Here is a 22,692-nt window from a genome sequence, read left to right as displayed (position 1 = left end):
TAAAATGGAGAAACATTTCTTACAATTGACATAAAGCTTTGTGTCTCTAAGTCATAAAATCTGAAAGAAAACACCTTGGTCCAGTGTTGCTGTTTTTCCCCAAGGTAGTTAGTTATTAACAAACACACAAGGCTAGCAATAAAATTCAATGATGTTTCTAACAACAGGAGAAAAATTATTGCTGAATCTGCTGTAGTAAGTAATTAATATAAGGCAAATAATGACACTATGGGATTAGGAGTAGGAAAAATTCATTAAAATGCTCTTTGTGTACTTAAAGCAGTTTGCATATCCAAGTGAATTACTTGAATGCTGGAAGACATTTACCCTCAGCGTCTGTTTTATTATCCACTAGGAACCTGTGCACATACCTTGGCGAACCTCATCCTTGCTCCACCAAGATAAACATGCCAGAAAGGGATTGGGTTTGGCCAAGAATGAAGCATTCACTACACCATCAAGCATTTTCTTCTTTGTCATAAGGGAGCACTCAACTGGTTTTCCAAAGGCACACGTGCAAAATAGAATTATCTCTGTCTAGTTGTGATGGCTCTTCCTCTTTCCTGTGGGGACAACCCTGCCTCAGTGCACTTTCATAAGGGCAGCGTCTTTCTCCCATGGGAACTGTGTGATTTATAACTCTGAAGTAAAGCTTACACTCCATCTAATTGGGTGGTCAACATTTGGACTCAATTTTGAAATTCATTTTCTGTTACTCTTTGTAAACCTAACAAAATTAACAAGTGTAGTTAATTTAGATGTCTCTAGGCAATTTTCATCCATATGTACCTTGCGGCTTAAATTAAAAAGCAATTAAACCAGAGGACTCTATTTTGCTGTCAGAAAATTGCTCTCTTTAAGGGGTGGTGTGTGTGTGTGCGCGCGCGCGTGTGCGTGTGTGTTTCCAATAAATAAACATAGTGAGTCATTGGATTGTAAGCTCGTTGAGGGCATAATCTTGTTTAAACAAAATATTTAATTCAGTTATTTTTATTTATCCTTTTAATCAACAAATATTTACTATGTGCCTGGCACTATCAATCAGTGGATAAATGAATGAAGAAATAAATGAACAAATGAATTAATAAACCATCCACTTCATGGCCTTGTCATATCTCTCCAACATTATATCCTCTTGTTTTTCATGCCCTGAAAAAAATACAGCAATTTACAAAAACCCCTTGCAGCCCACAGATCTTATACTTGGGAGTGAACAAGCAGTACCGTTGCTAGTATTATGGAAAAAAACATTTTTTTAATGTAAAGTATGTGTACCTCCATGGTAATGAATGATTCACCTGAGTACCTTCTGGATTTACATACACTATGGGTATTTTAATAATATCAGTTAACATGAAGCCTTTACTTTGGCTGGAAAAATATTCTAAGTTTTAATATACAGTAGTTCCTCCTTATCCACAGGGGATACATTCCAAGACCCACAGTGGACACCTGAAACTGTGAATGCTAGCAAACCCTATATATACTATGCTTTTTCCTATATATACATACCTATGATAAAGTTTAAGTTATAAATTAGGCACAGTAGGAGATTAACAACAAAAACTAAAAATAGAACAATTATAATAATATACTGTAATAAAAGTTATGTGAATGGGGTCTCTCTCTCAAAATATTTTGTTGAACTGTACTGATGGGTAACTGAAATCTTGGAGAGCAAAACTAAAGATAAGGGGGACTAATGTATCTTCTTATTTAATCCTCACAACAACCCTATGAGGTAGGTATCACCCCTACTTCATATCTGAGGAAACTGAGATACAGAGAGGTTGAGTAACTCCTGTAAGGCTGCACAGCTATTCAGTGAGAGTGCCGAGCTCTTGGTATCCACAGTCTGACTCTAGTACTTCTGCTCTTAAACTCGACACACTCGCTCCCATCTCCACAGTGCTACAGCCCAGCCCATTTATAGTAAAGAGGCTGGCAGGCCACAAAGGACTCTATTTGCTTAGAGCAAATTTTCATCTTCACCCACTTAAACAAGGAAACAGAGGATTGTTTGAGCTACACTGACCATCAAACAAGAGCTTCAGGAGCCATCATTCATGTAAGAATTCTATTTATGCAACATTGTGTGTGCACATGCATGCATACATAAACCAATGCAAAAAAGAATAGTTACCAAAATATGAATGTTTGTTATCTCAGACTAATGAGATTTCTGATGAATTGACTATTTCCCCTTGCATTTTCCTATGTTGTTTGAATGTTTACAAGAGCAATAGACAATTGATACAATCAGAATAAATATATTAAATCATTTTTATTGTGAAATAGTGATGGCTCTGGAGTCAGCTTGGGTTTAAAACACCTTGATCTGAGTTTGGGCATGTTTCTTACCCTCCCTACTTTGGGCTTCCTTATCTGCAAATTGAGGTTAATAAAAATACTGCTATCACCAGACCTGGAGAAGATGACAATGAAAGACACACCATGCCTTCATAGAGTGTGGCAGGTCCAGAGCCACATACATATGGCCTCTGGAGATGCAAATGAAATTTCCACCTTGAAGACCTGCCATTGGCTCTCATTTCTAACAAGAAAGGCCAGGCTACCACGTGGCCACAGCTCAAACAGTGAGATGTGCTCCAACTCCATTTGGGTTGTCAAATCCTCTTTTCTGTTTTATATCAGAAGTTCAGAACAGCCCCAGGCAGCAGCACTACAAATGGCTTCACCCTTGGCATTCCTAGCATGAGAATCAGTGTCTAAACAACATACTGGAATCTTGAGTCTATTCATCTCCTTTGATCTGGCCAAAGAGGAAGCATTTTCACATAAGACAGGTACAGTAGTTCTTTCATGCTGTCTCTATGCATATTGACTTTTCGAAAGAACAGTGATTGACAGTGAAACCCATCCATGAAACAGAGAATGGAAATAGCTGGGAACACTGGTTTCCCTGCTGCTTGTGGGATAGAGAAAACTGATAGAGGCCATGGCAGCTCAGAAGAGAAGAAAACAGGAGCCAGTAGCCAGTGGTCTGTGGAACAATAATAATGATGATTACACCTTGTCACCTTCCCTGGCTGCAGAAGACCTTTGCTATAATATATTTGGAGGAATTCCCAGCCATACATGGCCAGATTCAGTAAGAACCAGTATCCCTGGGTTTCCCAGCCAGGGAAAAGCATGTGACAGGGACTCCTCTACTCAGAGCCACTCAGCTGAGACTTATGTGACTATAACAGGTCCATAGCCCAATGCTCAGTAAGTCAATATACCGACACCTGAGGCTGCAGCAGAGAACGTTTTAATCGTAAGGCTGCCAAATGAGGGAATGGGAAGAAACCTCAAATCCGCCTCCCTGGGGAGTTTGGGGATAGGGACTTTAAGGGGTTTGGAGTGGGTCAAGGTGTAGGGATCGTTGATTGGTCTGAGAATGCAGGGTGAAGTCATGGGATGGGGAGATGAAGAAACTGCATTCTCATGCTAATTTAATTCCTCTATGGGCGTCTTCAAATTGTGTGACAACAGCTGTTCCACTGGAATTCAGCATCTGAAAAACATCTTAAGCAATGTTTAAAGAAAAAGCCTTGTGATTCCAATGTGTGATCCTATCTATAGGAAGAAGGGATGCAAATGATCAGTGTCTACAGTTATGTGACTTTCTGTTATAAGAAGGTGGGCCAGAGTGTGGCCTGATGAATGCTTAATGATAACTGTACATCTGCCCAGAGCTCAGTATGTAATTCTTGTTAACCCTGTGGGGACAGTTTCACTTCCAGTTAGAAGGAGGCTCCCTGGAGCTCCTATTTTACTAGTGAGGGCAGCACTAGAGGTATCTGGCTTCCAGAAGTGCCAGAGAGTCACAACGTCAAGTTCCTGGCGGGGCCACGGTATTGGTAGGATAGTGGCCACAGTGGTTTTTCCAGTGTTAGGCAGGGAAGCAGTGGCATTGTCCTTCTCAAAGCATTCTAGTGTTGGTTTGTCCACCCCTCCTGGAAGCCTAGCCTCAAGTCTCCCAATATTCTTTACCAAAATCATTTCCTGCTTAGTTAGTGGCAAGTTTCTTATGTATGACTAAGAACCCTAAAAATTACAAACGCCTACTGTAAAGGAATATTTTTAGCCTTCCAGGAGCCTGAGAACCATGGCTGGTCAAAGTTGTTGCTAGCTAGTCTCTCACGTGGAGACTGAGCACAGGACTGCTCTGCCCATCTGCTTATCCCCATCCAGGAAACCCATCATGTGAAGTGGCCCTTCTACCACTCCCTGCGCTCTGGGTCTCCAAAGCCCTCATTGTTCTTAACATGATAGGCTTACCCCCTCCCCCGTATCAGTGCCTTTCAAAGTCTGCTATATGACAATCAACTGGAGAGCTTTTAAAAAAACACTAATGCCCAGGTCGTACTCCATACAAATTAAACCAGAGTCACTGGGGTGGACTCCAGGCATCATTAACTTTTAAGCTCCCCAGGTGATCCTGATATGCAGCCGAGTCTCAGAACCAATGGTCTAACCAGTGGTATTCAAACTGTGCTCCCCAGACCAGCACTTCCAGGGAGCTTGTCAGAAATGCAAATCTTAGGCCCGGCATGGTGGCTTAAGGTTATAATCTTAGCACTTTGGGAGGCTGAGGTGGGCGGATCACTTGAGCTCAGGAGTTCAAGACCAGCCTGACCAGCATGGTGAAACCCCATCTCTACTAAAAATACAAAAATTAGGCAGGCATGGTGGCATGTGCCTGTAATTCCAGCTACTCAGGAGGCTGAGGTGAAAGAATCGCTTGAACCTAGGAGGCAGAGGTTTCAGCAGGCTGAGATCATGCCATTGCACTCCAGCTTGGGCAACAAGAAGAAACTCCATCTCAAACAAACAAACAAACAAAACGAAAAAACAGAAATTCAAATCTCAGACCCCACCCCAGACCTACTGAATCAGAAACTCCAGGGAAAGTTCACTGCCCCACAAGCAGCAATCTGGGTTTTCATAATCGCCCTCCACGTGACTCTGCTGCATGCTCAAGTCTGAGAACCACTGGACTAAATCACTCCCAGGCTGAAATTTAGGCAGTTATAGAATGTACTCTTTCTGGCCATTGCTTAAGAATACTTTTATTCTTGCAATTAATGTGTCATGATGCCATCTTGAATTAATTTTTGTATAAGGTGTAAGGAAGGGATCCAGTTTCAGCTTTCTACATATGGCTAGCCAGTTTTCCCAGCACCATTTATTAAATAGGGAATCCTTTCCCCATTGCTTGTTTTTCTCAGGTTTGTTAAAGATCAGATAGTTGTAGATATGTGGCATTATTTCTGAGGGCTCTGTTCTGTTCCATTGATCTATATCTCTGTTTTGGTACCAGTACCATGCTGTTTTGGTTACTGTAGCCTTGTGGAGACATAGGAACACTTTTACGCTGTTGGTGGGACTGTAAACTAGTTCAACCATTGTGGAAGTCAGTGTGGTGATTCCTCAGGGATCTAGAACTAGAAATACCATTTGACCCAGCCATCCCATTACTGGGTATATACCCAAAGGATTATAAATCATGCTGCTATAAAGACACATGCACACGTATGTTTATTGCGGCACTATTCACAATAGCAAAGACTTGGAACCAACCCAAATGTCCAACAATGATAGACTGGATTAAGAAAATGTGGCACACATACACCATGGAATACTATGCAGCCATAAAAAAGGATGAGTTCATGTCCTTTGTAAGGACATGGATGAAATTGGAAATCATCATTCTCAGTAAACTATCACAAGAACAAAAAACCAAACACCGCATCTTCTCGCTCATAGGTGGGAATTGAACAATGAGAACACATGGACACAGGAAGGGGAACATCACACTCTGGGGACTGTTGTGGGGTGGGGGGAGGGGGGAGGGATAGTTTTAGGAGATATACCTAATGCTAAATGGCGAGTTAATGGGTGCAGCACAGCAGCATGGCACATGTATACATATGTAACTAACCTGCACATTGTGCCCATGTACCCTAAAACTTAAAGTATAATAATAATAAAATTAAATTAAAAAAAAATATGTCATGATGCAAATTTCTACGTAGAGAGAATTTTTCACGTGTTCCAGGGTGGATACAGACTGCAAACCAACTTTATCCGCGCCCCCACCCCTCAACTCAAGATCAGAGTGAATCCATTTTTTAGAAAAGTCTAAAATACCTATTTCATGATGTTTATTCAACCAGACTATGTGACTTCATTTTGAAAGATTGAACTGAAAAAAAAAAGATGGGATAATTAGCATATAGAACCCTTAACCAGAGACTTGAATTACAGCAATGAAACACATAAACACACACTTGACTTGAATTATAGCAATGAAATACAAAAACACACACTTGTGCCTGCATGCACATTCCCACACACATGCACATACTCTCTCACACACACACACAATTCCATGAAGTGAGTATTGGCTGTCCCTAGCAGCACTTGTGGATCTCAGGGACAGGAAGAAATTGGTGGTTGACCAGGAGAGACCTAATATGCAATACTGTATTGCGTGGCACAAAAATCATACAGTCCCAGGTGAGGAAGGATTATCCTGTGACCTTTTTTGTGTAAGAGAAGATTAGACAGACCTGTCTTCAAAGCCAGCTTCTTCCACCCCACCTACCAGCAGCAAAATGAGAATAATCATTTTGATCCTGTAGTAACAAGTGCTATCAATAAATGGTTTTATGGTTGCTAACTTCATTATTGCTATTCTCATCATCATGGCAGTGGCCACCTGGAGTTCTTCTAAATACAGTCACCCTCTTGAGACTTGTAAGCACAGAGAAGGATGACCTTATCAAACTGATTTTTCTATCCAGTCCTGACAAAGGGAGCTTCAAGAAAGCCTGAAAGAGAGGAGAGGTCTGATAAATTTTAAGCACAACTGTCTCCTCCCCAGGCTCCAAAATAAAGTAGAGCATCTGGGCTTCAGGAAATCATAGAAGACAGTAATTGCTTTAAGAATGTTATGTCTCTTTTCTTTGTGATATGCTCATTTTTTAAAGTAACATGATGAGTAGCAGCCAACACCCTAGTGGAAGCCTAAAGAGAGAGAGAAGGTTGCAAGAGCTTGTAAGTAGAGAAAGCAAAATGCAGGGGGCTCAGAAGTGATGGTTAATAATCACAACTAACATTCATTAACTAGGCATTTACAATTTGCCAGCCACCCAAAGGACTCCACCTAGTTTTATCCATATATAATCATGAGCCCCATGTTGCAGATGGAAACCAAGCACAGGATGGCTAAATAAACAAAGTGAATGTGGAGATTTCAACCTGAGTTTGCCTGGCTGTGGAGTTACCACTCTTAACGTGCCGAGGAATGAGGGGTGACCCCTATAATTAGAACCGCTGGAGTCCTACTTGCCTCTGCTATAAAGACACCATCATGTCCATTGCCATATTTGGGGGTGGCTATGATGGTGTAGGTGCAGGCTCAACTTCAAATGGAAATACAGAAAAATAATTTCAGCATATTGCAATTAGCGTCACCCTGGGGATGTCTCAATGGGAGTGACAGCTGAGCTGAGACCTGAAGGAGTTACCACTGATCAAGAGGGGGCAGAAGGGAATTCCAGGCAGAGGGAACAGCCAGCATGGATGCCTGGAGGCCTGCAAGTATGGCCCTTTAGTAAGACTTAAGTGTTCAGTGTGGCTAAAATGCAGACCAAGGGTTTTGACGTTACCATGGCAACTGAGGAGTCATTAAATAATTTTAAATAAGGAAGGGTCTTGATCAGATTTGAGTTTTAGAAAGATTGTTTTGGCTGCAGCCTGGAAAATGTGTTGGGTTTGGTAGTTGCTGATCAGAGGCAGAGAGACCATGAACAAATAAGTATTGAGAACTTACTATATGCCCATCATTGTTCTAGCATTGCGCTCTGTGGTAAACTAGGCAGCTTGAAGCATGCTCTCCTGGAACTCACATTCTAAGGGTGGAAGGAAAACAAGCAAGTTGCCACAAACACAGAGGCTATGGAAATTGTTCAGGTAAGAGGTGGAGGTCCTCCCTCCTGTGCTTCTCAGGCTATCTACAGTATAGGGAAGGATTAGATTTCCCTAGCTCATCCCAGACCCATATGTGATCCTAATGGGTGTGATTAGTGCACCCTCACACAACATGGGACCCACCACTCAAGTCTGACAGCACATGAATTGGACTTTCTTTATTCTGGGAGACACGTTCATTGATTCTGTGTGTAGATGTTTGCAATAAAAGTTTCTAGAGCTCTACTCTCAACTACTTTTTGTATGTTTGTTTGTTTTGTTGTTTTGTTTGTTTGTTTTGAGACACAGTCTTGCTCTGTCATCAAGCCTGGAGTGCAGTGGCACAATCCTGGCTCACTGCAACCTCCGCATCCCAGGTTCAAGCGATTCTCCTGCCTCAGCCTCCCGAGTAGCTGGTACTACAGGCATGCACAACCACACCCGACTAATTTTTTTGTATTTTTAGTAGAGATGGAGTTTCGCTATGTTGACCAGGCTGGTCTCAAACTCCTGAGCTCAAGTGATCCACCCGCCTCAGCCTCCCAAAATGCTAGGCTTGCAGGAGTGAGCCAACATGCCTGGCCTCAATTACTCTTAATCAGGGTGGACTGTGATGCTTCTCCCTGAGATAGAAGCGGATGTGGAGGAAGGCACAGCATTGGAGATATTGACAAGATGGGCAGCTGGTGGAATACAAGAGATATCTGAGCAGGTGAGTATGTGGGCTTGAATTTTAATCCACAAACAGGTGGGAAGTGCAACACACATTGTCATTTCAGTTCCTTCAACTTAAATATGATTCCGATTCACTGTCCTACATCTTAGATCAACCTGTGTAGATGGTAAAGTCCATTGGAATTGACTCACAGTGAAAAGCAAATACTGTTGCTAACTGAATTATGTTAGAGCGCCTACTGAGAATGTGACAGGGAAGGGAGGAGGGAGGAACGGATATCAAAGCTGCATGGTTCCTGGGATACACAGCATGATGAACTCGCTCTTGCTGGTAGGAAACTGCATTTTCCCAAAAGGCCTTGACTCTCCAGGGTGAGGCCTTTGGTCTGAAACCCTGAGCAGAAATCCTTGTTCCAGTAGCTGCAGTAGCCCAGGAAGCAGCAGCAGGCCCCGGCTTTCTCGTGTTGGGCAGCCTGCTCCATGGAGGTGGTCTCAGTGGTCTTCCTTCTGCTCTTGCAGCCAAGTTCTTGGGTTCAGGGGTTGGCTTTTGATGGCCTTCTGCCCTGGAAAACGCACCAACCCAGAGAAGCTCTGAACAGAGGCACTTCACAGGCCTGACTACCCCCAAAAGATGTTTTTTGACACAGATGGCTTCCAGGGGAAAAGGGCACACAGGCTTTCACCTTGAATTGGGTGCGATTGTGAAGACTGATCCCCAGAGACTTGGCCCTCCCCACCTCCCACCCTCTTCTATCTTCCCTCCCCCACCTCATCCCTGGAGGCTCTATCAGGGCCAGTCCAGGTCACACCCTAGCTCTATGGTAGGAAACCCATCAGAGGGTTGCAAAGTGCCTCGCTGTCATCCCAAATGCAGTGCTAAGTGCAGTGCTGGATGCAGTCGCAGACCCTGACGTGCTAAGGAGATTGAAGGAAGATTGTGACCCATCACTAGGCCATACCACCAGCAGTGCATGTTGAATTGATAATTTCAGAAATCAAATGATCTGGGGAAGCACCATTATAGTATATTGTATTTGTGTGTGTTTAAAAAGACCAATTAAGCTGGGCGTGGTGGTGCATGCCTGTGGTCCCAGGTACTCAGGAGGCTGAGTTGGGAGAATGGCTTGAGCCCAGTAGGTGGAGGCTGCAGCGAGCTATGATCACACAACAGCATTCCAGCCTGGGCAACAGGGCAAGACCCTGTCTCTTAAAAAAATGTTAAAAATTAAAAAATAAAAAAAAGACCAATAAGCTAAACATGTTTTAAATATCACAATTGCCATTTCTTCATTAAAAAAAAAAAAACTGAGAACCTCAAATAATGAAACCTGTCTGACATTGTCTCGTCATCTAGGACACTTGCTTCTCCCTCACCCACCCATCCCTAGGAACTTGTCCATTGATCTCCTGAGTTAAACCGGAAAAAGAAAAAAGAAAAAGAAAGCAATAATTTGACCAGCAGGGGGCAGCAAGAGACAAATAATAAGACAATCGATTTCGCTTCCCCAGCCCCCAACTTTGCCTGAAATTCTGGATTAGAATGGTTTAAATTGGGAAAAGGATGGTGGAGGAGTGGGGATGGAATCCAAACCACAGAATCCAAATTCATAAAGTTAAGTGGATGCAGAACTTGCTAGAACAAGATTTACAGAGGACAATAGCCAGACAGTCATTTTTTTTCTTGAATTCTATGGAAGAAGGCCACCCAGCAGATATTTAAAGAGGACCTGGCTCTCTTTGACAATGTCCATGAACTCAGTAACATACATGTTATTTGGGAAATAGCCTATAGATAAAGATGAAAGAAAGTGGTTCCCTTTGAAAATTCACCCCACCGTGAGTTGAAAATGTGGGTCTCACGACGGGCCAGGAGTACCTGGGCAGCCGGGGTGTCTGGCATCCAGCCCTAGGCATCTCGAGACCCACCTGACCAGGTGAGGAGAAGTGGAAGACTCTGGGAAGAAAGATGGGTAGGCCTTGTGGTCCTGGATGGAATCTCTTACTTCCTGATGAATCCTTAATGTGTATTGAAATGTCAACCCTGATACAAAGAAACGTGGACCCTGAGGAAGAGAGTAAGAGGACACAGGGAAGGAAATTGTGGTCGTGAAAGGGTTCTTCATGGGAAATGTTTATTTGGGGTCCTTGGCTGAAATGGTGGAATTAAAAGTCTTGTAGCCTTCAGGACACGCGAGCTTGTGCCTATTACAGGGACTCTGTATTAGTTTCCTAGGGCTGCCATAACAAAAGTACCACCAACAGGGTGGCATGTGACAACAACAAATTATTCTCTCACGTTCTGGAGGAAAGAAGTCCAAAACCAATGTGTTGGCAGACCACGTTCCTCCAAAGCCCCTAAGGAAGAATTCTTCTGTATTAGTCTGTTTTCACACTGATATAAAGTACTACCTGGGGGGGGGGCCAGGATGGGTGGGTGACTAGAAACAGCCCTGATCGGAGGTTCCATCAAAAAGAACTATAATAAGTGTGTGAGTGCTTCACTGGCAACCAGGGTATCCAGATTCTCTCATCAGAACTGACTAGGTGGCTGGAGTGATCCACGGAGAAGAAGGAAGAGCAGTGTGGTGTGGTGGCCCACTTAAGAGCCTCCCAGGGCACGGGAGTACCCATCCCCCAGCCAAGGGAGGCAGTGAGTGAGCTGTTACCCCTCTGGGGAAACAGTGTTTTTTTCCATGGAACTGCCCAACTCATGGATCAGAAGATCCCACTTGGGAACCCACACCACCAGGGCCTAGCATCCCCACCCCGGACCCTCGCAGATTCTCATCAGCCTCTCAGCTGGAATCTGCTTAAGCCTAGGGAGCTCGGAGCTCCAGGGGGCAGGGGGAGGAGTGAACAGCACCACAGCTGTGGCTACCTGCTGTCTAAGTCCTTTGAGCTCCTTGGGGGAGGGGCAGCAGCCAGCACTGGGACTCACAACAGCCTAACACGCTAACCTTCCTGGGCTGGGGAAGGACAGCATCCATCTCTATAGCTCCAGGCTGTGCTTTTCTCCTGCTGGAGCCAGGGAGGCTGGACAGCTTGGTCCCAAGATGTATCCCCCACAGCCCAACACATCAGCTGTGGCAGACTGTGGCCAGAGGTTTCTTCAGGCCTGACCCTGACTCATCCTTCCTCACTGGGTGGGGGTTCCCTGCAGGAACTCCAATAACTCCAGCCAAAGACTCAGGGACAGAACCCAGATCTCCCTGGGCCTGAGGCCCTAGCGGGAGGGGTGGCTGCAGTCTCTGTGGACCAGCAGACTTAGCCTTTCCTCCTGGTAGTTCTGAAGGATCCTGGCAGCCCAGATGAGTGGGTTTCCCCCCAGCGAAGCACACCCCTTCCACCAAGGGGTAGTCAAAGTGCTTCATTAAATGGGTCTTGTTCCCCATGCCACCCAACTGGGTGACATTCTACAAAAGGGATGTCAGACACCCTATACAGGAGTGATCCTACTGGCATCAGGTCAGTGCCCTTCGAGGTCAGAGATGCCAGAAGAAGGAGCAGACATGCATCTTTGCTGTTCTCCAGACTCTTGAGTGACATCTCTAGGTGTGGAATGAACCAGACGAATAGGGCCTGAAGTGAACCCCCAGCAAACAACAGCAGCCCTGCAGAAGAGGGACCTGACCATTGAAAGAAAAAGAAACAAACAGAAAGCAACAACAGCAGCATCAACAACAACAACAACAAAAAAAAAAACATAAAAACCCCATCCAAGGATCAGCAGCCTCAAAGATCAAAACTAGACAAACTCATGAAGATGCAAAAGAATCAACAAAAAAACGCTGAAAACCCAAAAGGCCAGAGTGCCTCTTCTCCTCCAAATGACTGCAATGTCTCTCCAGCAAGGGCACAGAACTGGACAGAGGATGAGATGGACAAATTGACAGAAGTAGGCTTCAGAAGATGGGTAATAAAAAACTACGCTGAGATAAAGGTGCATGTTCTAACCCAATGCAAAGCAGCTAAGAACCTTGATAAAAAGAGGAATTGCTAACCAGAATAAGCAGTTAAAAGAGGAACATAAACGACCTGATGGAGCTGAAAAACACAGCACAAGAACTTCGTGAAGCATACACAAGTATCAACAGCCGAATCAACCGAGCAGAAGAAAGGATATCAGAGTTTGAACACTACCTTGCTGAAATAAGGCATGCAGACAAGACCAGAGAAAAGAGAATGAAAAGGAATGAAAAAAGCCTCCAAGAAATATGGGACTTTATTTCTGAAAGAGATGGGGAGAACAAAAACAAGCTGGAAAACACACTTCTGGATATTATCCAACAGAACTTCCTAAACCTAGCAAGAGAGGCCAAAATTCAAATTCGGGAAATGCAGAGAACACCACTAAGATACTCCATGAGAAGATCAACCCCAAGACACATAATCATCAGATTCTCCAAGGTCGAAATGAAGGAAAAAATATTAAGGGCAGCCAGAGAGAAAGGCCAGGTCACTAGGCTTTCCCTACAAAGGGAAGCCCATCAGACTAACAGAAGACCTCTCAGCAGAAACTCTACAGCCAGAGGACAATGGGGGCCAATATTCAACATTCTTAGATAAAAGAATTTTCAACTCAGAATTTCATATCTAGCCAAACTAAGCTTCATAAGTGAAGGATAAATAAAATCTTCTCCAGACAAGCAAATACTGTGGAATTTTGTTATCACCAGGCCTGCCTTGTAAGAGCTCCTCAAAGAAGCACTAAATCTGGAAAGGAAAAACTGGTACCAGCCACTGCAAAAACACACCAAAATATGAAGACCAATGACACTATGAAGAAACTACATCAACTAGTGTGCAAAATAACCGGATAGCATCATGAAGACAGAATCAAATTCACACATAAAAATATTGACCTTAAATGTAAATGGGCTAAGTGCCCCAATTAAAAGACACAGACTGGCAAATTGGATAAAGAGTCAGGACCCATTGGTGTGCTGTATTCAGGAGACCCAACTCATGTGCAAAGACACACATAGGCTCAAAATAAAGGGATGGAGGAAAATTTACCAAGCAAATGAAAAGCAAAAAAAAGCAGGGGTTGCAATCCTAGTCTCTGACAAAACAGACTTTAAAACAGCAAAGATCAAAAAAGACAAAGAAGGGCATTACATAATGGTGAAGGGAACAATTCAACAAGAAGAGCTAACTGTTCTAAATATATATGCACCCAATATAGGACCACCCAGATTCATAAAACAAGTTCTTAGACTCCCACACAATAATATTGGGAGACTTTAACACCCCACTGTCAATATTAGACATATCAACAAGACAGAATATTAAGAGGGATATTCAGGACTTGAACTCAGCTCTGGCTCAAGTAGACCTAATAGACATCTACAGAACACTACACCCCAAATCAAAAGAATATACATTCTTCTAAGTGCCACATGGCACTTATTATAAAACTGACCACATAGTTGGAAGTAAAACACTCTTCAGCAAATGCAAAAGAACTGAAATCATAACAGTCTCTCAGACTACAATGCAATCAAATTAGAACTCAGGATTAAGAAACTCACTCAACCACACAATTACATGGAAATTGAACAACCTGTTCCTGAATGACTCCTAGGTAAATAATGAAAATAAGACAGAAATCAATAAATTATTTGAAACCAGTGACAATGAAGAGAAAACATACCAAATCTCTGGGACACAGCTAAAGCAGTGTTAAGAGGGAAATTTATATCACTAAATACCTACATCAGAAAACTAGAAAGATCTCAAATCAACACCCTAACATTACAATTAAAAGAGCTAGAGAAGCAAGAGCAAACTAATCCAAAAACCAGCAGAAGACAGAAAATAACTAAGATCAGAGAAGAACTGAAGGAGATAGAGACATAAACCCCACTCCAAAAAATCAATGAATTCAGGAGTTGGTTTTTAAAAAAAAAAAATTAACAAAATAGACCGCCAGATAGACTAATAAAGAAGAAAAGAGAGAATAATCAAATAGACACAGTGAAAATGATAAAGGGGATATCACCACCAACACTGCAGAAATACAAACTACCATCAGAGAAGACTATAAACACCTCCATGCAAATAAACTAGGAAATCTAGAAGAAATTGATAAATTCCTGGACACATACACCTCCCCAAGACTAAACCAGGAAGAAGTCAAGTCCCTGACTAGACCAATAACAAGTTCTGAAATTGAGGCAGTAATTAATACCCTACCAACAAAAAAAGCCCAGGACTAAGTGGATTCACAGCTGAATTCTACCAGAAGTACAAAGAGGAGCTGGTACCATTCCTTCTGAAACTATTCCAAACAATTGAAAAGGAGGGACTCCTCCCTAACAAATTCTATGAAGCCAGTATCATCCTGATACCAAAGTCTGGAAGTGACACAACTAAAAAAGAAAACTTCTGGCCAATATCCCTGATGAACATTGATGCAAAAATCCTCAATAAAACACTGGCAAACTGAATCCAGCAGCACCTCAAAAAACTTATCCACCATGAAAAAGTGGGCTTCATTCCTTGATGCAAAGCTGGTTCAATGTACACAAATCAATAAACATAATCCATCACATAAACAGAACCAAAGACAAAAACCACGTGATTATCTCAATGGATGCAGAAAAGGCCTTTGATGAAATTCAACATTGCTTCGTGTTAAAAACTCTCAGTAAACTAGATATTGATGGAACTTATCTCAAAATAATAAGAGCCATTTATGACAAACCCACAGCCAATATCATATTGAATGGGCAAAAGCTGGAAGCATTCCCTTTGAAAACTGGTGCAAGACAAGGATACCCTCTCTCACCTCTCCTATTCAACATAGTATTGGAAGATCTGGCCAGGGAAATCAGGCAAGAGAAAGAAATAAAGGATATTCAAATAGGAAGAGAGGAAATCAAATTGTCTCTGTTTGCAGATGACATGATTGTATATTTAAAAAAAAACAACCATAATCTCAGCTCAAAAACTCCTTAAACTGATAAGCAACTTCAGCAAAGTTTCAGGATACAAAATCAGTGTGCAACAATCACAAGCATTCCTTTACACCAACAATAGACAAGCAGAGAGCCAAATCATGCATGAATTCCCATTCACAATGACTACAAAGAGAATAAAATACCTAGGAATACAGCTAACAAGAGATGTGAAGGACCTCTTCAAGGAGAACTATAAACCACTGCTCCAGGAAATAAGAAGGACACAAACTAATGGAAAAAATTCCATCATCATGGATAGGAAGAATCAATATCACAAAAATGGTCATACTGCCCAAAGTAATTTATAGATTCAGTGCTATTCCCATCAAACTACCACTGATATTCTTCAAAGAATTAGAAAAAACTACTTTAAATTTCATATGGAATCAAAGAAGACCCCATAAAACCAAAGGCAATCCTAAGCAAAAAAAAACAAAACTGGCGGCATTATGCTACCTGACTTGAAACTATACTACAAGGCTACAGTAACCAAGACGGCATGGTACTGGTATGAAAACAGACATATAGACCAATGGAACTGAACAGCGACCTCAGAAATAACATCACACATGTACAACTATCTGACCTTTGACAAACCCGACAAAAACTAGAAATGGGGAAAGGATCTCCTATTCAATAAATAGTACTGGGAAAACTGGCTAGCAATATGCCTAAAACTAAAACTGGACCCCTTCCTTACACCTTATACAAAAAAGAGACACTTCTGAGCAAATACAGCAGATATTACTTTTAAACAGAAAACAGAAACTGGAACCCTTCCTTACACCTTATACAAAAATTAACTCAAGATGGATTAAAGACTTAAACATCACACCTGAAACCATAAAAACCCTAGAAGAAAACCTAGGCAACACCATTCAAAACATAGGTATGAGCAAAGACTTCATGACAAAAACACCAAAATAATTGCAACAAAAGCCAAAATTGATGAATGGGAACTAATTAAACTAAAGAGCTTCTGCACAGCAAAAGAAACTATCATCAGAGTGAACAGGCAACCTACAGAATGGGAGAAAATTTTTGCAATCTACCCATCTGACAAAGGTATAATATCCAGAATTTACAGGGAATTTAAACAAATTTACAAGAAAAAAGCAAACAACCCCACCAAAAAGTGGGCAAAAGATATGAATAGACACTTCTCAAAAGAAGACATTTGTGTGGCCAACAAACCTATTAAAAAAGCTCAACCTCACTAATCATTAGAGAAATGCAAATCAAAACCACAATGAGATACCATCTCACATCAGTCAGAATGACAGTTATTAAAAAGTCAAGAAACAATAGATGCTGGCAAGGCTGTGGAGAAATAGGAACGCTTTTACACTGCTGGTGGAAGTGTAAATTAGTTCAACCATTGTGAAAGACAGTATGGCAATTCCTCAAGGATCTAGAACCAGAAATATCATTTGACCCAGCAATCCCATCACTGGGTATGTACCCAGTGGATTATAAATTATTCTACTATAAAGACACATGCACACATATTTTTATTGCAGCACTATTTACAATAGCAAAGTCATGGAACCAGCTCAAATGTCCATCAGTGATAGATTGGATAAAAAAAAAATGTGCCACATATACACCATGAAATACTACACAGCCATAAAAAGGATAGAAATCATGTCCTTTGCAGGGACATGGATGAAGCTGGAAGCCATCATCCTCAGCAAACTAACACAGGAACAGACAACCAAACACCACGTGTTCTCACTCGTAAGTTGGAGTTGAACAATGAGAACACATGGACACAGGGAGGGGGACAACACAGACCAGGGCCTGTTGGAGGATGGGGAGTGAGGGGAGGGAACTTAGAGGACAGGTCAGTAGGTGCAGCAAACCACCATGGCATACATATACCTATGTAACAAACTTGCACACGTTCTGCACATGTATCCTGGAACTTCTTAAAAAAAAAAAAAAAAAAAAAAGAACTACCTGAGACTGGGTAATTTGTGAAGAAAAGAGGTTTAATTGACTCATAGTTCCCCAGGCTGCAAAGGAAGCATGTCTAGGAGGTCTCAGGAAACTTACGATAATGGCGAAGGGGAAGGGGAAGAAAGCATGTCTTACCATGGCGGAGCAAGAGAGTAAGAGAGCAAAGGGGGAAGTGCCACACACTTTTATACCATCAGATCTCATGAGAACTCACTCACTACCACAAGAATAGCATGGGGGAAGTCCTCCCCATGACCCAATCACCTCCCACCAGGTTCCTCCCCTGACACGTGGGGGTTACAATTCAACATGAGATTTGGGTGGGACACAGAACCAAAACATATCACCTTCCTTTTCTCTTCCCAGCACCTGGTGGCTCCCAGGAGTCTGTGGCCTTCTTGGGTAGCAGACTCATCACTCCAGTCACTGCCTCCCTCTTGGCATGGCTTTTTCCCTGTGTATGCATCTGTGTCTGAATCTCCATCTCCTTTCTCTGATAAAGATATCAGTCACTGGATTGAGGGCCTACCCTAATCCAGTATGCCCTCATTTTAACTATTTACATCTGCAAATACCCTGTTTCCAATTCAGGTAATATTCTGAGGTTCCAGATGGATGTGAATTTGGGGGTGAGGGGTCACTATTCAACCCAGGACAGAAGAGACCCCAAACAGGAATCATGTTGTGGCAATCAAGCTAGATGATGCTGCACTCAAATCCTGTTATTTGGTCTCCCTAAGCCTTGGCTTTCTCGTCTGTGAAATGGTAGGTAGCATCTCCCCTAATGGGATTGGGAGATGAATCTGAGATTATATGCTTAATGCAGTTGATATACAACAATGGTCCAGTGGAAAAGCTGGCTGAGCTGTGGTGGAGGAGGCTCTTTGCCCATTCATAGCCCCAAGGGACCTACACAGCCATACGGGGCATTCCACACATCTCCCCAACTCAAGACCAATGACAGAAAGGGGAGGCTTTTGAGCAAGACAGTGATTCCTCAGCCCTCAGATGACATCCAGTGGTGACCACCGTGAGGGAGGAATGTAGCATTTTTATCTTTGTAGCTGTCTTATTTAGGACTAAAATGGGAGGTAGGTTTCCCTGATGCAGTTCTCAGCTTGACTTTTCCCCTTGGCTTAGTGAGTTTGGGGTCCCAAGATTTGTTTTCCTTTCACACACCTAACCTCACTACTGGTAGGGCCAGTGCTGACTGTAGCAAGGATTGTTTTGGAAATCTGGCATAATCAACAATCAAAATCCTGGGAGGAAGATGGGACATTGGGAGAGCTGTGCTGCAGAATTTTTTAATTAAAAAACTTCTTTTAAAGTTTTTTTCCAACTTTATTTATATGTATATAATTTCAACTTTTATTATAGATTAAATGGTACATGTGCAGGTTTGCTACATGGGTATATTGTGTGACACTGAGGTTTGGGTTCCAAATGATCCCATCACCAAGATAGTGGGCATAGTACCCAATAGGTGGTTTTTCAGCTCACACTCCCCTCTCTCCCCCATCCAGTAGTCCCCAGTGTCTTTTGTTCCCATCTTTATGTCTATCTGTATTCAATGTTTAGCCCCTACTTATAAGTGACAGCATGCAGTATTTGATTTTCTATTCTTGAGTTAATTTGCTTAGGATAATGGCCTCCAGCTGCATCCACGTTGCTGCAAAGGACATGATTTCATTCTTTTTTATGGCTGCATAGTATTCAATGATGCATATGTACCACATTTTCTTTCTCCAATCCACCACTGATGGGCACCTAGGTTGATTCCATGTCTTTGCTATTGTAAATAGTGACATAATGAACACATGAGTGCATGTGTTTTTTTGGTAGAATGATTTGTTTTCTTTTGGATATACACCCAATAATGAGATTTCTAGGTCAGATGGTAGTTCTATTTTAATTTCTTTGAAAGATCTCCAAACCATTTTCCACACAGGCTGAGTTAGTTTGCATTTCCCTCAACAGTGTACAACCATTCCCCTTTCTTCTCAACCTTGCCAGCATCTGTTACGTTTTACTTCTAAATAATCATCATTCTCACTGGTGTGAGATGGCTTCTCACGGTGGTTTTGATTTGCATTTATCCAGTGAGCATTTTCTCAATTTGTGTTCATCACTTGTATGGCTTCTTTTGAGAAGTGTCTCTTCATGTCCTTTGCCCATTTTTAAATTGGATTATTTGGTTTTTGCTTTTGAATTTAAGTTCCTTGTAGCTTCTGGATATTAGACCTTTGTCAGACACATAGTTTGCAAATATTTTCTCTCATTCTGTAGGCTGTCTGTTTACTCTGTTAGTAATTTGCTGTGCAGAAGCTCTTTAGTTTAATTAGGTCCTACTTGTTAATATTTGTTTTTGTTGCAATTGCTTTTGGGGACTTAGCCATAAATTATTTTCCAAAGCTGGTATCAAGAAGTGCATTTCCTAGGTTTTTTTCCTAAGATTTTTATCATTTGAAGTCTTACATTTAAACCTTTAATCCATCTTGAGTTAATTTTTGAAAGATAAGAGATAGGGGTCTAGTTTCATTCTGCATATAGCTACCCAGTTATCCCGGCACCATTCATTGAATAAGGAGTCCTTTTCCCATTGCTTATTTTTGTCAATTTTGTCAAAGATCAGATGGTTGTAGGTGTGCAGTTTTATTTCTGGGTTCTCTATTTTGTTCCATGAGTCAATGTGTTTGTTTTTGTGCCAGTACCATGCTGTTTTGGTTACTGTATCCCTGTAGTATAGTTTGAAGTCAGGTAATGTGATGTCTCAAACTTTGTTCTTTTTGCTTAGGATTGCTTTTACTATTCAGGCTAGGGATCTTTTTTGGTTCCAAATGAATTTTAGAACAGGTTTTTTTCTAATTCTGTGAAAAATAATACTGTTATTTTCATAGGGATAGCATTGAATCTGCAATTGCTTTGGGCAGTATGGCCATTTTAACAGTATTTATTCTTCCAATCCATGAGCATGGAATAGTTTTCCATTTATTTGTGTTGTCTCTATTTCTTTCAGCAGTGTTTTGTGGCTCTCCTTGTACAGATCTTTCATCTTCCTGTTATATGAATTCCTAGATATTTCATTTTTTTGTGGCTATTACAAATGTCGTTGTGTTCTTGATTTGGTTTTCAGCTAGAACATTATTAGTGTATAGAAATGCGACTTATTTTTGTACATTGATTTTGTATCCTGAAACTTTATTGAATTCGTATCAGTTCCAGAAGACTTTTGGCAGAGTCCTTAGGTTTTTCTATATATAGAATCATATCATCAGTAAAGAAAGACAGTTCGACTTCTTCTTTTCCAATTTGGATGCCTTTTCTTTTGTTCTCTTGTCTAGTTGCCCTGGCTAGGACTTCCTGATGCAGGCTTCTTATAGGAATCTTTGTTTCAGTGACTCTCACTTTGAGGCTGGCTCAGGCATGATACTTAGCATGGTTTCACAGCATATTTTCTGAATGCAGTGTCTACACTGAGGTAGATAACTGCAAAAGTTATTTCATATTTGCCATTGGCATTCATTCATTTAGCAGCCAGAAGTCTTTATTTTATGTCTATTGGATAAATGTATTACTTCAAAAAGCACATTGGGAGGGTGCTAATAACCTTTTTTTGTTTAATCAAGGAAAGATTTTGTATATGCCTAAGATTTTTGTAAGCCTGAATCTTCTTGAGTGAGTCAGTGACAGTTCACTGGTAATATTTGCCTTCCACGTCCAGGTTGGCAGAACCCAACCAGACACAAATAAACATTTTAAGGAAGTGCCCTTCTTGTCCCACTGACTCAACAAAGCTACAAAAATATCTAACTGTAGCAGCCATATCCTTTTGAAAGTGGATCTCCACTGAAATGTACTTTCACCTGTAAGTATACAATGATACATATTGACTTTGTCTGGGATGCCATAGTTTGATCCTTCATTATGATTGGCATCAGACTATATAACCTCATTTATGCAATTATTCATTCATTCAACAAATATCCATGCATCAAGTGGCAGGACTGCCTCTAAAATGTCCCCCAACCGTCTCTGCCTCCTGGTACTTATATATTCTCCTACACTTGAGTGTAGGCTGGGCCTAGTGACTTGCTTTTGGCAACAAGAGTGCAGCTAAAGTGATGGCATGTCACTTACAAGATTGGTAGGTTATAAAAGACTAACTTCTGTACTGTTCACATTCTCTCTCTCTCTGTCTTTCTCTGTATCTTCTTGCTTGCTTTCTCTGATGCAGTAACTAGTCACGTCATGGGCTGCCCTATGGAAAGACTCATGAGAAAAGAGACAGAATCCTGCCGATCCAGTCAGTGAGCTTGGAAGCATCTCCTACCCCAGTCTAGCCTTGAGTTCACTGCAGCCCAGGCTGATATCTTTTTTTTTTTAATCCATTTTCCTGTTTTTGTTTTTTGTTTGTTTGTTTGTTTTACCATACTTTAAGTTCTGGGATACATGTGCAGAATGTGCAGGTTTGTTACATAGCTATACACGTGCCATGGTGATTTGCTGGTCCCATGAACCCATCGCCTATATTAGGTATTTCTTCTAATGCTATCCCTCCCCTAGCCCCCCACCCCTCGACAGGCTCCAGTGTGTGATGTACCTCTCCCCCTGTGTCCATGTGTTCTCATTGTTCAACTCCCACTTATGAGTGAGAATATGCAGTGTTTGGTTTTCTGTTCTTATGTTAGTTTGCTGAGAATGATGCTTTCCAGCTTTATCCATGTCCCTGCAAAAGACATGAACTCATCCCTTTTTATGGCTGCATAGTATTCCATGGTATATATGTGCCACATTTTCTTTATCCAGTCTATCATTGATGGGCATCTGGGTTGGTTCCAAATCTTTGCTATTGTGAACAGTGCTGCAATAAACATATGTATCCATGTGTCTTTATAGTAGAATGATTTGTAATCCTTTGGGTATATACCCAGTAATGGGACTGCTGGGTCAAATGGTATTTTTGGTTCTAGATCCTTGAGGAATCGCCATACTGTCTTCCACAATGGTTGAACCAATTTACACTCCCACCAATAGCGTAAAAGCATTCCTATTTCTCCACATCCTCTCCAGCATCTGTTGTTTCCTGACTTTTTAATGATCGTCATTCTAACTG

At 41.7% G+C, this 22,692-nt stretch overlaps 1 long non-coding RNA gene across 3 annotated transcripts in view; it reads right to left on the bottom strand.

Annotated features, from left to right (window-relative positions):
* LOC129058995 (uncharacterized) overlaps positions 1-22,692 on the bottom strand; it is a 62,279-nt gene that overhangs the window by 13,032 nt on the left and 26,555 nt on the right. The window contains exon 4 of one of the 3 annotated variants that reach the window (XR_008524540.1): positions 6,158-6,214. The exons of 1 other annotated variant lie outside the window; for it this stretch is intronic. This is a non-coding gene — a long non-coding RNA (uncharacterized LOC129058995). Of the gene's footprint in view, positions 1-6,157; positions 6,215-8,815; positions 9,222-22,692 lie in introns of those variants that run through there. One more of the 3 variants, XR_008524538.1, reaches the window with a different exon arrangement.

Source organism: Pongo abelii, chromosome 3, assembly GCF_028885655.2.
Source record: "Pongo abelii isolate AG06213 chromosome 3, NHGRI_mPonAbe1-v2.0_pri, whole genome shotgun sequence".
NCBI classification, from domain to species: Eukaryota; Metazoa; Chordata; class Mammalia; order Primates; family Hominidae; genus Pongo; species Pongo abelii.
This window is presented reverse-complemented; position numbering and strand designations above follow the sequence as displayed.